General features: G+C 35.3%; 2 pseudogenes; one reads left to right on the top strand and one right to left on the bottom strand.

Moving 5' to 3' along the window:
• Positions 1-17,147, top strand: part of LOC134473661 (ZZ-type zinc finger-containing protein 3-like) — an 87,466-nt pseudogene that overhangs the window by 24,710 nt on the left and 45,609 nt on the right.
• LOC134473658 (rab GDP dissociation inhibitor beta-like) lies at positions 296-16,924 on the bottom strand (annotated as a pseudogene).

The raw sequence follows: 17,147 nt of genomic DNA, 5'->3' as shown, positions 1-17,147 counted from the left end.
AATGAATAAACTTGGTAAGTGAATATACACATACACACATAACTTGCTCTTTGTTACTAGACAATATAACTCTCACATTATGTATTAGGGTCACATCATATATAGGGTCACTACCAAAAGGCTTTAAAAGCAGCCTTTAAAATCTCAATAAATTTATTTTTCTTTAAGACTCCAATCAAATTTAAATAATCTGGAATCTACTTTTTCAAAACACTGATTGTACCAAATTCTCTAATTCCTCTTCACCAAGCAAACATTTGGTAGTTACATTTACAAAATACCCAACACTTCAAGATAAAAGAAGAAACGTTTATTGTAGTTCACAGTTTGTAGAGGTTTCTGTTTAGAATACGCTGGTTCTAAGACAGGGTGGTTTGGCAAAGGGGCATCACAGAAGAGAAACAGTTCATGATAGGTAGAAGGCAGCAAGTGACCAAGCAATGGTAAGCCAAGGCACAGCCCTCTTCCTGTTCCTAATATTTTATCCAGGCTCCTTGCCTTTAGGGTAAATAGCACTTATACTCCGGGAGGGTGTGGGAAGGAAGCCCTGTAATTGGCTGCCACCTTATATTTACAGACAGCAGCCACCTTAAAGTCTCCATTTGGTAGTTAAGCTTCTCTCCTTGCCTAGCCTGTTTGGCCCATTCAGGATTATGCTAATCAGCCCACCTTATGAGCCCGCACACGGGAGATTTGAATTAACCTATAACTCTCAGTCTTGCCACTGTTGTTAAATTACCTGTTGATGTCTCAGAACCCGACTCCCTCCTCCCCAATACCCTATATATTCATTACTCTTTTTTGAATAAATGAGACTTGATCAGAATCCTGTCTTGTCTCCATTCTCGGTGTCTCTTGTCATCCCCATTCCTCCTGTAGCATCTGCGTTGCTCACCTGAGGGCTGGAACACAAGGGCCTTTCCATTACACACTTCAAGAACTATGCCAAATCAATCTGTGGGCTAATTCATTTATCACACATACTTGAGTCCAGCACCATACATTCTAGATTCAGCCATCTCTGAAAAGCTCCACCTACACTGCATGAGGCTTTAAGGGACAGCTAGATACATGCCATACCATCAAGATAATCTGTCTTCTTTGTAAAAAGCTGGAAGCTAATTTAGTCATTTTTAATGAGACATTTTAACACTCTCCATTGTCTCCATGTGAGTACACCTACCCTGGAAATTGAATGATAAACTTAAAAGGGATTGGTGAGTCTGAATGAGAACTGAAAGAATAAAATTTGAATGTAGTTGGTGACATTCTGATGAGTCCCGTCGGTAGCCAGTATCCTCATCCTTGAGGGACAGACAACAGAGAAGCTTCCTGGATACTATGGACAGCGTTTGAAATTACAGAGGTGCTTTCTTTTGTTCGTTATTCATCCTAATCACCACCCCTTGTCTGATTAACACAATTTTCATGAAATATCTAATTAATAAAGCAAACCTGGTTGCTGCATCACTCACAAGAGATTAATTCTGATCCATCATCTCCTATAGGCACAACTTGAATTTAAATTATATTTCCTTAGACTATAAAATAAATCTTGAGGAAACTCCTTTCTTATCCTTCGCAGATGACTGCATTTGTCAAACAATAAGTATGCTTCCACTAGGTGCTCAGTGACATTATTGATATCTTTGCATGTCTGAAGGTTTCTGCTTCTACTTATAAGGCCTTATGCATTATGGGAGGGAACAGGATACATATTTTTATTAATGTATTTCTTGTTTATATTAAAAGTTCTATCCTTCTGAATATTTTAAGCTTACTTCTAGAAACCACAATTCTCCTGTTTGAGTTCTAATAACTGAGAAAAGGAAATACTCTGAATAGCTACCAACAAAGAGGTAAAATGTAGAAATGTTGATCATTCTCTAACAAGATGGTCATTATAAGCACTTTTTTCTCCCATGGTATAAATACTGCCAGGGCAGCAGAAATCACATGAGAGTGGAGGTTATATTATCAGTGCAGGGTCCTTCTGCTTCTGGCAATAATTAATTGAATAACATTGGACACTTTAATCTCATCTGTAAATAAGGTTAAACAATCACGAAAAGTCCTTTATGTCTTTATGCTTTATGGATAAAGCCACAGATCCCACCAGTAATTATGGCTAATTAAAACAGTGATTCTTGTGTAGGGAGAACATAAGCCAGAAGACAAAAATACACTAGATTTTTTCACACCAGAAGGGAAAGTATGTCTTTTATAATTGAAGATTAGAATACATTTCCAACTTTTTTTGAATGTTAGGAATTTCTAGAACATTCTGAGGTCACAGAATACATGAAAACAGCTGAGGACTAAAAAAAAATACAAGCATGTATCAGGAATAAATCTGAGACAGAAATTAGTTATAAGATTGGTTTCTTCAATTTCTATCCAAAATTACAGTACTTCTGCTTAAAATTGCTGAATGTAGAAATTATTTTTTTTGTATGGGATCATGACTTCTCATTACTCATGAGTTTAAATATGTTGTAATAAGAAGTAATCTATATGTAATGATTCAAAATCAAATTTATCTTGGGTTAAGATTCAACTGTACAGATTGAATTATTTTTTTCTTGAATTGTTTCCATTCCGAATGATACACATATACAATTTCCTGGGAAGTGAGTGGACATTTAATTTTCTCTCTGGTCACAAAGGACAACATTCTCTCATGACACTTAAGATTGGTTTCCAGCAAGGAAGAATCTTAGCTGTGGTACTGTGAAATTCAAGTACTAGAGTCAATATTTTTCCAATTTTGCTAGGGTAAAAGGCTAATCATTAACCTTGTTCTGACCTTCATTTATTTCCTAACATAGAAAAATTAGCAAAGACAAAAGAAAACATGATATCTTCTAAATTACAGTACATATGTGTGTGTGCATTAAATACACATATATAATATAGATATACTCTTTATATAAATAAAGTCATCCTTTAGAAATAGGTAACTGAGAAAGGAGGTGATTCTTTTCCTTCCCATTCTGTGTTCCTATTCCTCCTGTAGATTTCTATTAATGTTGTATATATACAGTTAGAATTGGGTTAGAGGAACAATGACTGTATACCTGTGTACTGATCGCACTGGAAATAATTAGAAATACTAATTTCTAATTAAAATGAATACTCATCTAAATTAATAACAAAAACTTACAAAAAGGTATTTTATACTTTTGACTTGTATATCTAAAAATACTGTTTTTCTTGCCAAATTAACTCATTGAAACCACCCAATTTTTGTTACATTTGAATCATTCCCTCACTGAAGCTTAAAACCTCAGTTTTATGTTGAATTAATCTTTTCTTTTCTTTCCTTCTGCACAGTTGAAAAACATGAATAATATAAATTACACATACTCACACCTTTCAGAATCCACAGGCAATGTTCAATTTTTTGCACTGTCTTTCTCACTTGGACATTCACAACAGCTTCCTGATATAGTGTAATTTAATAAACACTGGTATTTGTCTCCATTGGTTTGTAGGGAAAACATGAAAACTAAACAAAAATTTGACTGATGAAAAACCAGAACTAAAGAAGGATAAATAATTAATTAGGGAGCTCTATATGCTAAGTATTATCTTTTATAATTCTAAGTAAAACTTGTATGAAAATTTAGCATAGTTTATGTATATCTGGGTAAATCTTCTCTATTGTGGAAATAAAACAAAACCTTTGATGCTGTCAAATAAGTTTGTTTTAGGATTCAGTGTCATAGAAAATTTATACTATCACTCTATACATAGATTTCTTGAGGTCTGAATGTATTACATTCACTCTGTCCCTAGGCTCTTGCAGTCCTCTGTTAGTATTTCAGACTTCATTCCAAATATTATGTATTTCAATGGTGTTACAAACGTGGAAGATGAAAATATTTTACTTAGCAGTGTGGCAGGGTAAATTAATGATTAATGCATAAACACATGCAATGACTACAAGGAACCATATTAAGCATATGTTTCAGTTTTCACAACATAAGGAAAATTTCAAAAACTTAGCCACTTAAAAAATGACAAATTAATCCCTACATACAGGTTGAGCTGATCTAGTCTTGGCTGGGCTTGGTGGCACTATAGCAGACTTGAGAACTTCCAGGCCCATCTCCAAACTACTGGTTGGAATGAAATCTGCTCTGTGTTTCCCCTCAGAAACTTTTTACCAGTGGCATCCCGAGACATGTTCTTCCCATGGAAATGGCACAAGTGCAACAGCACCAGCCAAATCATGCAGGCAAATTTAAAATCCTTGTTCAAATATGTTCCTGTTCTACTGGCCAGAGAGAATCACAGGACCAAGCACATGGAGTGAGAGACAGTGCAGTGCATACCTGTCACACAATAACCCAGAAATCACTGTACCACAAAAGAAGACGAGGTTCTCAGTGAGCTGACTGCTTGAGGTTAGATTTTATTCTACAGCCAGGTGCTAACCTTGAAGACACTCACCTCTCCTTCTCCTGAACGACTTCTTCTGCCTTGGTCTCTGCCTTACCTGATGAGTAAGAATCATAATAACTGAGGGCCTATCCCAAGGCACTAATCAAGGCCTATTTATTTGGCACAGGGGAGGAGGGATGTATATGAAATGACATCTGGGATGCTTCTTTTGTCTCCACCTCACCCAGTCCATGATGATGCTTCTGAGGCTCTGCTACTTTCTGTTCCCATTATAAACTGAGCCAGGAAGAGCTCATTCATATTCAATAGATCCTCACGTTCTGCATTCACTGACCAGTCCCGGCTTTCTGTAGCCTAAAGATTTATGTCAGACACTGCCAAATTCAAATGTTCAAACCCTAATTCAAAAGATGAGAGCAGTAGGAAGAGGGACTATGCAAGGTTCTTCAAATATGCTCATAGTCTACTAGAGAAACCAAGTCACATAACCAAGACTATGCAGTACAAGGCTGTATAAAAAAATTAAAGAATGAGAAAAGGGGCCTCCTTCTAAAAGAGGACTGAGAAAGACCTCTTCCTCCTTACATCATCTGGAGTCAGACCCAGAGGATGATATCAGTGAACCAGGTCATCCCCACCAGACATCCCAAATCTGTCAGTGTCTCATCTTTGCACATTCCAGTCTATAGAACCGTGAGAAAATTTACTCATAGGAGTTTGTTATAGCAGCCAGTCTCATTAATATCAAATCTCATTCTTCCCTTAACACATATAAACTTCAAGTAGATGAGAGGCATGATTAATTTCTGGATTATAATGCTAAAAACAACAATTATGATACAGTATAGACAACAGAGACTCAAGGCAAAGGATGAGATAGAAAAGAAACAAGAAAATCATAGCTAATGATTGTAATTTTAGGAAGACTGCAACTTTGGATCTCACTCAAAGAGATCTTTATCACCGTTCCCTTCGCTGAATCCAGGCTCTTTCCCTTTTAGAATCAAAACACCCAAAATTTTTCAAGAATACTAAAAGCTTAAAAATCATTTTGAGAAAGGAAGAGCAGGAACTTTATGCTAAAATAATGAAATAGAATGAAAGATGTCAAAGAATGCTTAAATTATCCATCTTTAAAAACAGACAACTCGTATCTGTATCTCTAATATGGGCCAGTGGCCTTTTGGGGAGGAATCATGTTTCTGTGAGATTTTCATTCCAAGAGAAGCACAAATGATCCTCTTTCCAGAAAATAAGTGACCCTCAATTCCACTCTATTTCTTTAGTGTGTACACTTTAGTTTCTGCCTAATAAAACCCTTCCCATGCCACTTACTGATGCGTGGGAGAGGGGAAAGGGAGGTACAAAGACTGAAGATGTCTCATGTACATGTACGACCACCCCAACAAATGCAACCACCATGGGTGACAGACATGAACTAATAACCTCAACTAATGTATGATATGCCATTTCATAAGCTAAGATTAATAATATCAACAAGAATGAATGATGTGAAAAAGAATCCAAGGAGGAGGGAGAAAATAGGAGAGAATGGAAGGGAACTTTAAAAAACAAAGAACATAACCTATGGTATGTACATATAACCATCCCCCAAGATGACTATAAAATGCACAAAATGCAAAAATGTACTAAAGAAATAAAAAACTAAAAATCAAAAGAAAAACACAATCCAAATGGGGAAGAGACAGAGGGAAGGAGGAGTGGGGGAAAGGGAGAGGAAAAAACAGAATAAAAATATGTTAAGTACATGCATCTACTCCTTAACATGGATGTTACCATTATATTCCACAAATATGTACTAATAAAATAATTTAAAATAAGAAAATAAAGCAATAAATGCAGTGAATAAATAAAAAGGAACATATTCTAAAACTGTTGCTAATAGAATTTAAGAAGTGGCTTGGTAAAGGAAATATGACAGCTACCAAATTTTTAACTGCCACAGGTAGGTAAAAACTTAGTTATCTCCTTTATTTGGTAGCAATAAAACATTTTGAAAATATCCATTAATCCATTAATAGTTTCTGAACAAAAAGATGGAATATTATTTTGTTTTGATTCATTTGTTTTGTCTTGTTTTGAGACAAGGTCTTGCTAAATGATCCAGACCAGTCTTGGACTTGCTGTGTAGACTAATCAAGTGTCAGTCTTCCTGCCTCAGCTTCCTGGAATTAGGGGCATGCATCACAATTAGCTTGGTGTCTTTTTCATTTTTATCATATTACTCACTGATTGACAGATATCTCCCTTGTACAGCATTGCTGTTTTACCAACAGTTTATTTTATTAGACACTTAAGCACTGTAATGACAAAAAATTTTGACCATCAAAATTACAGTATCTTTTCTCGCATCACTAGCCGAGATCCCTGTGTATACTGCAGATGTTCACGAATGGGACCATTGAAACCAACAGTTTGTATTACTTTCCAGCTGGTGGAATCCGTCCCCCTGCTAAACTCTTTTTCTTAGTTTTAAATTAGCTACAAGCCATGTAAAATTTTTCATGTAAAGAAAGGAGTAACTGAGTTTTTTCTTATCACCTAGGGTCAGCGAGCATGCTTCTTTCTCCTCTCTTTGTTTACGATGATCTGGATAATGTATTTTTCTGAAGATTTAGCTTAACATTCTATCTTAGGAATCTCTGGTTTTCTTTCAAAACCTGTCTCCTTTTCTACTTTGTGCTATCTTGTTAATATAAGTGACATCTTTGATTCCTGAAAACTGTTTAAAATATTTTAACCCCAGATTTTATTGCCTTGCCCATTTTATTGATTAATATTCCAGTCTCTCTAATGAGTCAGAGGGTGACATTTTCAAATTGTTTCCCATTCCTCTTTAGACGACTGTATCTGTGGTACTTGTTTACTAACTTGTTTACTAGCAAATGCTACAGATCTCCCAGGCTGTTGATAGGAAAGCACATTTTCCACAATTTTAGATGAGCCCTTGTTTTTGTTTCATTTTTCTCTCTAAATTACAATGGGCTTGGCTGTTTTTGAGAAAGCTCTATGTCATTAATCTTCTCATCTCTGTATTCATTCATTGCATATTGCATAGCTGCCACTTAGACAGATTGGCACACAAAGGTACTGAGTGAAAGACTTTACACAATAGTAGTTCACATCTTAATGGGACACCACCTTGTGAATATACAGTAGCAAGACTGTGTGCTGCGACAATAAAGATACAGGCAGAAGCAGAACAGAGGGTCAACAAATGCTTTCCGATAAGCAAGTACTTGCCTGTGAAAAAACAGGAGTTTTTCAGCCAAAGGAGGAAAGATCATTGCAGGCCAGTTAATTCGCATCTACTGAGCAGTGGGATTTATTTTCTTTTTCACACAGCAAATTAGAAACTCTTAGAATATTCTAAAGATCTTATTTTCTTCTTTCTTATTTTTTTCACACTATTTTCTTGGTTGCCTATATTTAAAGAAACGATCAGGAGTTTTACAAATTTTGTCAAATTCATTTGATTGATATCATTGCACCTAAATCAGAGTATCATAATAATGCCTGTCATAACCAAATATTTTCATGAAAAGATGTGTAATTTTGTTTGAAGAAAAGGATCATGCACACTGTGGTCCTGTGTTTTGGCCTGTGTAATGAATAGAAAGAAAAAAATGTAGAAAATATATCATGCTTTCTGAAACAAATTTTTCCAAGTAACTTCTTCTCTTGAAAGTCTATGTTGAGACATGCATTTCTTCCATTTTTAATGTATTCATTTCTTTACGGATGAATTATGTCTGGGAAGGAGCCTCTACTGCACTGACTTGTTCGTGTACTATAATAAAAGAGATGCCACTCTATTAGAACCAAAAAGCCTGCCTTTGAATGCGAATGACAAAACAAAAGGAACAAGAAAGCAACATCAGCAAAACATAGAGGAGTAGCAAAAAAGCATTGCCAATCATTTCATAACCTTAAGTAAATGTATTTATTGAAAATAAATGAAAATCCATACTTCATAACGGCAGAAAAGAACAGTGCTCAGATTTCGTTCCACATTGGAATGAACGCCTTCCCGACAGGGTAACAAATGAAAATTGGATCAGAGGACACATTTTCAATGAAAAAGATACACTGCCAGATGGTTTCTTGGCAAAGGAAAAGGGAAGAGTTGATTAAACTGTCATGTGATGACTTCAAATTCAGCAAAGCACAGCTTAGCCACTTCGCATAGAGAAGGATAAAGGAGGACAATCAGGTACTGGGCATGATGTGGACATTATTAAGTTTAAGATTCCTTTGCAGTTCCACTGGTTTTCTTCCACTGCTTTCAACAAGGAAAAAAGCATGAAATTAATCTCCACTAAGAACATTTTCTCCTGAACAAAACTTGTGTTTCCTTAGAACTAAATCTTTTAAATCTTGATAAAAACACAGGAGTCATAAAGCACACTTCACTTTTCAAGACAAATATAAGGCTCATATTCATTTTCAGACACTTCTAATTCAGGGTAAATTAAGGATTTGCACCCCTTATGGTGCCAAAGAACAGAGGAGTGGAATAAAAACCTGCCAAAGTGCAATCCTGTCCCTGAATGGACACATAACCAATGTCTGTCTTTCCACGCTCTCCTTTGTCTGGTAGGACAATACTGGTTTACTCCTCAGATCTGTGCTGGTTTTGTAATTAGCTTCCAATCTTCTTGACTGGAAAAAGCAATGATATAAGTTCATACCTTTGGGTTTAGTTCTGGGGGTGGTATAAAACTCGAATGGAACACGGCATCAGTTTTGGAGCTAGTATAGAAGTTGGAAGAGGGTTCCTCTGTTTCTGATTCCACCAGATATTTAAAGAGCAAACCAGCTCATCAGGAAGACCCAGTGAAAACACTAACAGCACAGATAACTCAGAGGCAGAAAAAAGTGACAGGAAAAAGCAAATATAGTCACATGGTATCGTTTTTAGGTGAGGCTCCTACCTTGCTGAAAATATCCATGACTATCATTTCCAATTACCTAAGCCATTAATAATTGTTTAGTTATTGAAATTCTGTCACTTTAAAAAACTATTGTGGCTACTGGACTACTCAACATCTATGCTTGGGAGATGAACTATGTATAACTCTAAGACATAGAGCATTTATGTTGAGCTAATTGAAAATCATTCTAGAATAATTTCTCTAAAAGAGCAACATTCACCTTGCATGTGGACTCTGGAGAGTCTACAATAAGTGAAATAAGAATCTATGTTATCTACAGTGTGGTTCTCGTAGATTTTTCATGTAACTGAATAATGATTTCTTTGCCTATAAGATATTATAGGCAACCTAATCAATAGCATTTATACCACTGTACCTATTACAGTCATGTATAGATGCTTTCTCATGTCTTTATTGCTGCATAGACTTTTGCAGTATTTTTTTAGATTTTTCTTGTCTGATTTTATGTAGCTGATATTAAAAAAATAAAAGTTCAAAGAGATAGTATCCACATACTTAAATCCCTTTCATATTCTTTTAGAGAAGATTCCATAAAATATTAAGGAATATTTTCAGTGATTATAATTAATGAACATTATCATTATAATACATTGCTGTACTTAATACCTTCTGTATTACTTGACATATTTTATGCTGATTATTTCATTTGTCATGTAAACCTTCTTTCAAGGAGCTCGTCTTCGGTAAGTCAAAAAACAAAGAGAAGACATGGCCAAAAATCATCAACAAAACATGTACTGTCACTGTTGCTTATGTCTGACTCAGATATAGAAACAATAAAATCTATGAAGAATTTGGTAATTGTGATGAGAATCAAATTAGAATTATAAATTTTCAACTAAGAAGTAAATTTATATTTCTCTATTTTTGATCCTCATTTTAATGATAGTCTAACAACTCTCCTTTTTTATAAATTAATTAAATTTATTGTTATATTTTAGAAGCACATGATGATCGCAGTTGTCACAGGGCATTGGTGCCTGCACGATAGGTCTCTCTTCCCCTCCATATTTACAAAATCTTTGTTTCCAGTTTTCACTTCTTATTTTGTCTTTTCTTCTTCTTTTCTTTCCTTTCTTTCCTCTCTCCTCTCCCTAATTCCCCTTCTGATTTGTATATTTTCTCCCTATTTCTCGATATCTATTACACATTTTGGTTCTTAATTACACTTTCAGTTTCTCAAACTAGAAAAAGAATGTGACACTTACATTGATGTGTCTGATTTATTTCACTGTAGAGTATGGTCTCAAGGTGAATCAGTTTACATAGAAATAGCTCATACTTATTCTTTTGTTTATTTTTTTTCCAGAGTTTGGCTTTATTTTGCAGTACAGATATAATGTGAAGCCATTTTTTTTTCGAGCAAAAAGCAAAACAGAAAAAAAGGGTAGAAATAATACAGAATTTCAAAACTTGGTACAAAATTCCCTTTGATACATTACATATTATTATCTCAGGAGTAGTTGCTCGAGACACAAAATCAAAGCATAAAAATTGGGCAGTCAATGACCGTACAAACCATTCTGTTTGATGAGCTAACAAAAACTTAGTAGTATGGATATCTGTCTAGTACACTTAAACATACATACAGTTACATCCTTTAGAGCACTTTCTTTCCTTTTCATTATCATAATATCTATTATACATTTTGGATCTTATTACTCTTTCAGTTTTTTATTATTATCTTTTATATTAGAGAGACAATACGATATTTACAAATGTGAGTCAGATTTATTTCACTCAAGATGATAGTCTCAAGTTTCCTCAATTTACCTCTCAAAGTCTCAAGATCATCCTTTTTATGGCTGAGTAATATTTCATTTGAGACAGGCATCACTGAAGTAGAAGCTCTGTTTAATCTATACTGCCTTGCAGTTTGGCCCGTTGAAGAAGCTGCACCTGAGATACAAAACACAATTCTACATTTTACCTGCTTTACAGATAAGCCCCTTTCCCCTTCTCTCAGTTTTCCTAAGTTAAAATACCACATACTGGCTTCCTCTAACCATTCCCTGTAGTCTGGAGTTTGGCTAGAAGTCTATGTGTGCCTAAACCAAATTTATGGCTATACTATTTGGGCCTTGCCCATAATTATCTGATGTGACACAAAATACATACAGGAAAAACTTAAAGATGCTGTTCCAAAGCAAAAATATGTAATTTAGAATCCCCTTAATGTCAAGATGGCACACATTGTATGGATTCACCTCTTGAGCAGCAGAAGCACAAAACTGCGAAGTCTAAAATGCTTAAGAGATGCAAATACTGTATCAAGTCCTCTGTACTGGCAAAACAACCTTTTTAAAACTGTTTCTTCACTAGAGAAAAGCTGGCTTAGTTAAATTGAACAGAATGGTAACCAGTCAATCTGAATAGCCACTCCATGAAAAGCCAGTACACAGGTTAGAAAGATGAAGGGGGTGTTATTCACTGGTACCGCGCTCTTCAATCTCCACTGTGCTTTAAAAAGTAGGACTTAAAATACTGATTTCATATAATGTGCATTATTTGCCAAATTTTAAATTTGTCCTAATTAGATGTTAGCATTTACTGCTGTGAGTCTCCCATAGATGTCATTTTTCGTGCGCTTCATTTCCTCAAACTCAGATCCTGTCATCCTTTTACAGATGTCTTTATGTCATCACAGGCTGTCTCAAAGGGAGCTGTAGCTACATATTCCCGGGAAACAAAGATCTGGCTGTCTGTCCCCAAATCGTTTGGTATAAGGATGTCGCTGATGCTAACAAATTTCTGTTCAGTTGGTTCCAGCAGCTCCAAAGCTGCTCTGAGTTCTTCCTCGGGTTCCTTGGTTTCCACAGTTACACTAACAATGGCACAGTTCTTCCTTTGGGCTGCCACACTATGTGCGGAGAAGGGCATGCAAACACAGATGCCTGATTTTTGATTGACTTGGTTCTGTAGAACAGTTATCTGACAGGAATTGGTATCACTGGTGTTCTTGATGGGGTGACCGAGGATGCATGTAACTAATCACCCGGCCCTCTTTGTTTTACATAACTTGGGTCACAGATGAGCTTCTTATGAGCAATCTCTCCGTCAGATTTTAATCAACCACTTTTCCTTTCTGCACAACTATTTCTTCAATTGGTTTATTCAACATGTAGGTACCATTATAAATAGTACTTAGCCTGGCAAATCCTTGTGGCAGTTCTTCAAGGTCATAGAGTGGATAAAGGTATGGGCATTTGCCACATCTTGCCAAAGACTCATTACAAAGTTTAATTCTATCAATGGTTTCACAACATGGATAATTTAAGTAGTCATCAGTTCAGTACAGCACAAGAGAATGACCAGTGAAATCTCTAACACCTTGGCCCAAGTCAAATTTCTTATAGAGATCTTGAATTGTGGTCTTCTTAGGATCACTGCTGTCAAAAGTTCTAGGGTCTTTTCCATCACAGTTGGCAACAGACACTAGGAACTTTCTGAAGTGACATTTTTCAAACAGTCTCATTAAGCTAGATGTCAGGGCTTCTGCTTCAGGAGAAGGAACCTTGTAGATTTTTCCTCTCTTGTAGACAAAGCTCCCTTCAAATCCATGTATCCATGTGCCAAATAACTTCTGTACACAGGAGCATCTTGACCAGCTGACCATCAGCCCTCAGGAGCTTGGGAATTAAGTCAACATTCCAGTCTCTTCATCTCCCCATTGATGCTGGAGGTACGCTTGGTAATTTAAAGCTTTTGCATAAATCTTCCAGTGGTGTGATAGACGCACTTTCCCCTCCACAATATGGATTTTGATCCATGTGAAGAACTTTCTTTCCATTCACTGACATTATACCTGACAGGATACACTCTGTCAGGCTGGTGCCCAGCATGATCATGCCGTATTCCTCGTTCATGACTGGGCAGGGCGAGGACTAAGGTCTGCAAGAGGAGAAAGTACCAGGGCTCTGCAGCCACCGAAGGAAGCAGGAAGATGCTCAGGCCATTCTCAGAACCCAGAGAAAAGGAAGACCAAGGGTGAGAAAAAATGGAGCTCATGAGGAGGCGAGACTTGCCACCACCTCAGACAGGAAGAGAAGAGCAGATTTTATTATAGCTGAGCAGTACTCCATTGTATAAAAGAACTGCATCCTCTTTATCTATTCATTGGTTGATAGGCTTTTGGGTTATATAACAGTTTGTTCTATTATAAACATGAATGTACATTTATCGTTGTGCTATGATATTTTTACTTCTGGGAAAATACCCAGAAGGGTTGAATGGAACCCCTAATTCTAGTTTTGTTTTGTTGTGTTTTTTTTTTTTTTTTTTTTTTTTTTTTTTTTTTTTGTCTTCTTCCTTTTTACCGGTACCAGAGATCAAACTCACGACTGCCTGCTTGCAAGGCAGGCACTTATGCCGCTGAGCTAAATCCCCAGCCCCTTAATTCTAGTTTTTGAGGACTCTCCACACTGATTTCCATAGTGGTTGTACCAGTCTACAAAGCCACCAACAGGGGAGAAGGGTTCCTTTTTCCTCATAGCCCCACTAACATTTGTTACTAGTTAATTTCTTGATGATAGTTATTCTTTGCTGGATGACGGAATTTTAGTGTTGTTTTAATTTGCATTTCTTGAATGATTAATTATGCTGAACATTTTTTCATTTAGTTGTTTTCCATTTGTATTTTTTCATTTGAGAAGTGTGTATTCATATGAAATGCCCACTTTTGGATTAGGATTTGGAATTTGGAGGGCCTTTTTTTTTTTTTTTTTTTTTTTTTTTTTAAATTTAATTCTTTGTGTGTTCTAGACAGAAGTCCTTTGCCTGAGGAGCAGTTGGCTAAAACTTTTTATCACTCTGTGGGTTTCTGTTTTCTTTTTCTTTTGCTTCTTTTTTTGCTCTGTCGGTGATATCTTTTGATGTGCAAAAACATTTTCATAAGATGAGGCCCTTGTTGTTGATTCATTAAAGAACTTTCCATGCATTTTGGTTTTGGTTCATAAACTCTCCTCCTGAAGATATCTATGTACTTTTTTCTTTCAGTAGATTTAGTGTTTCTGTTTTAATATTTAGATCCTTGATCTATTTTGACTTTAGTTCAGTGCATGGTGATAGATATGGGTCTAGTTTTAGTCTTTGGCATGTGAAAAACCAGGTATTACAGCACCATTTATTAAAGAGGTTGTCTTTTGTCCAGTAAATATGTTTTTCCCCTTTATCAAAGATAAGTTGACTGTATTTGTACTTCTGTCTACATCTTCTAATCTGTTTCATTAATACTCAGGTCTGGTTTTTTTTTTCACAGTACCATGTTGACCTTATCACAGTAGCTGTATAGTATAATTTCATGTCAGAGATTAGATGCCTCTTGCTTGGCCTTTGGTGCTCAGGATTGCCTTTGGTATTTGAGGTCTATTCTGTTTCCCAATGAATTTTAGGAATGTTTTCTCTAGATCTGTGAGGCATTAATGATATTTGATTTGGATTGCATTAAATTTGTATAACACTTTTGGGAATATGGTCCCTTTTACAATGTTTCCTCTTCCTCACCATGATCAAGGGATTTTCTATTTTCTCATATTCTCTTCAGTTTCTTTTTTCAAAGTATATATTTTATTTCCTTTGATAGATGTATTTCTAAGTATTCATTCTTTGGATGCTATTGTGAAGAGTGTGATTCCCCTAATTTCTCTCTCAGTGAGTTTGTTGTTTGTGTACAAGAATACTGTTGATTTTTGAACATTGACTTTGTGTTCAGCTACAATACTGATTTTGGTTAAAATAGACCATATACTAGTCTGTGGAACATGCTTAAGTAAATGCAAAGAAATTTAAATTGTCCCGTGCAATTTATTAATTGTACATATTGCAATAAAATCAGAAATTAATGGCAAAAGAAACTTCAAAAGCTCATAAACACATATAAATTAAATAACACCCTCTTGAATGACCAATGGGTCACAGAAAAAATTAAAGAAGAAATTAAACAATGTACACAATCAAATGAAAATGTAAACACAACTTTCTGGAATCTGTGGGATACAATGAAAGCAGTCCTAAGAGGGAAATTCATAGTGGAGAATTCTCACATTAGGAAAACCAAATGAGCAAAATAAATCACCTAATTCTGTATCTTAAGCTTATATAAAAAGAAAAATCCAGTCTCCTTAGTGAACATAGTTGCAAAACTTCTTAATAAAATACTAGCAAACAAAATACAGCAAATTATCAAGAAGATTATATACCATGACAAAGTGGGATTCATCCCGTGAATGCAGGGATGATTCACTATATACAAGTCATTAAATGTAATAGATCATATCAACAGAGCCAGAGACAAAAATCACATGATCATCCCCACAGATGAAGCAAAAGCTTTTGATAAATTTCAGCATTCATTTATGATAAAAAGACCACTCAGAAAATGAGTAGATGGTCTTTACCTCAATCTGATAAAAAAAAAAAAAAAAAAAAAAAAAAACTATGACAAACCGACTGCCAACATCATAGTAAAAGGACAAAAAATGAAAATATTCACTCAAAATCAGGAATGAGGTAAGAATATCCACTACTATCACTCTTGTCCAATATAGTTCTAAAAGAATTATCCAAAGCAATTAGACAAGAGAGAGAAATAAAGCAAACAATGATAGGAAAGGAAGAAGTTAAACTATCATATTTGCAGATAACATGAAACTCTACAAAGGCAACCCCAAAAAATCCACCAGAAAACTTGTAGAATTAATAACCTGTATCTGATCTTAAAAACTATAAGATAATATAAAGATCATCTCTTTATAATAATGAAAGAAAAATTCATTAAAATGGTACAGTGCAGTCATTATAAATCTGTATACTCCTAATATTGGAACATTTTATTTTATATAAGTCTCACATATAAAGGGAGAAATAGGCTCCAATCAAATAATACAAAAGTATTTCATGCTGCTGTCAATAGATCATTCAGATAAAGTAATTCACTAAGAAATAGAATCAGTTGGTACTGTGGGTCAAATGAATCTACTAGACATTTATAGGTAATAGTGAAAGACTACACAATCCTTTCATTAGCACGTATAGTGCTCTCTGCAATAGACTATACTGGATCATAGAACAAGTCTTAATACATTTACAAACATTGACATCATAATCCTGTATCTTCTCCAACCAAAATGATATAAAACTTGAGTTTAACAACAAAGAAAAGTTTAGGATTATATAAACGAATGAGACTGAAAAGCATGATTTTGAATTTATAGTAGGTCATAGAGGAAGTCAGAAAGAATTTTTTAAAGACTGTTGGGGCAAGTAAATATCAAAATACAACACAAAAAGTTAATGGATGCATCAAAAGAAGTACTAAGAAGGAAACTGATAGCAGTGAGTGCTTACATCGAGAAACGCAGAGAAGAGAGACAGAGACAGACACAGAGAGACAGACTGAGATACAGAGAAAGAGACAGAGGAAAAAAGAAGAAGAAGGATTTAAAATAATAATCTAATGATACATGTCTTAGAAAAGAACCAAAAATCTGAAAATGAATGCAAGAAAAAATAATAGATATCAGTGTGCAAATAAATGAAATAGAAACTAAATTAATAATAAAAAAATGCCAATAAATTCTTGGCTAGTTGGTGCAAGGAGAGATAGATGTGAGGGAAGAATATTGTGGCAAACAGGATACCAGACTTCCACGATAGTGTAAAGAATCAAAGGTGTGCTCTGGAAATGCAGATAAAGGTTTGTTTGGCTGGTCTGACTCAGATGGTTGGGTCTTGTAACTTCTGAGTGCTGATGATGGTGTCACAAAG

The sequence above is a fragment of the Cavia porcellus genome, unplaced genomic scaffold, assembly GCF_034190915.1.
Source record: "Cavia porcellus strain 051 isolate PalLab524CR breed Dunkin Hartley unplaced genomic scaffold, mCavPor4.1 scaffold_2, whole genome shotgun sequence".
Lineage (NCBI taxonomy): Eukaryota > Metazoa > Chordata > Mammalia > Rodentia > Caviidae > Cavia > Cavia porcellus.
The sequence above is the reverse complement of the archived record's forward strand: the minus strand, read 5'-3'. Positions and strand labels throughout refer to the sequence as shown.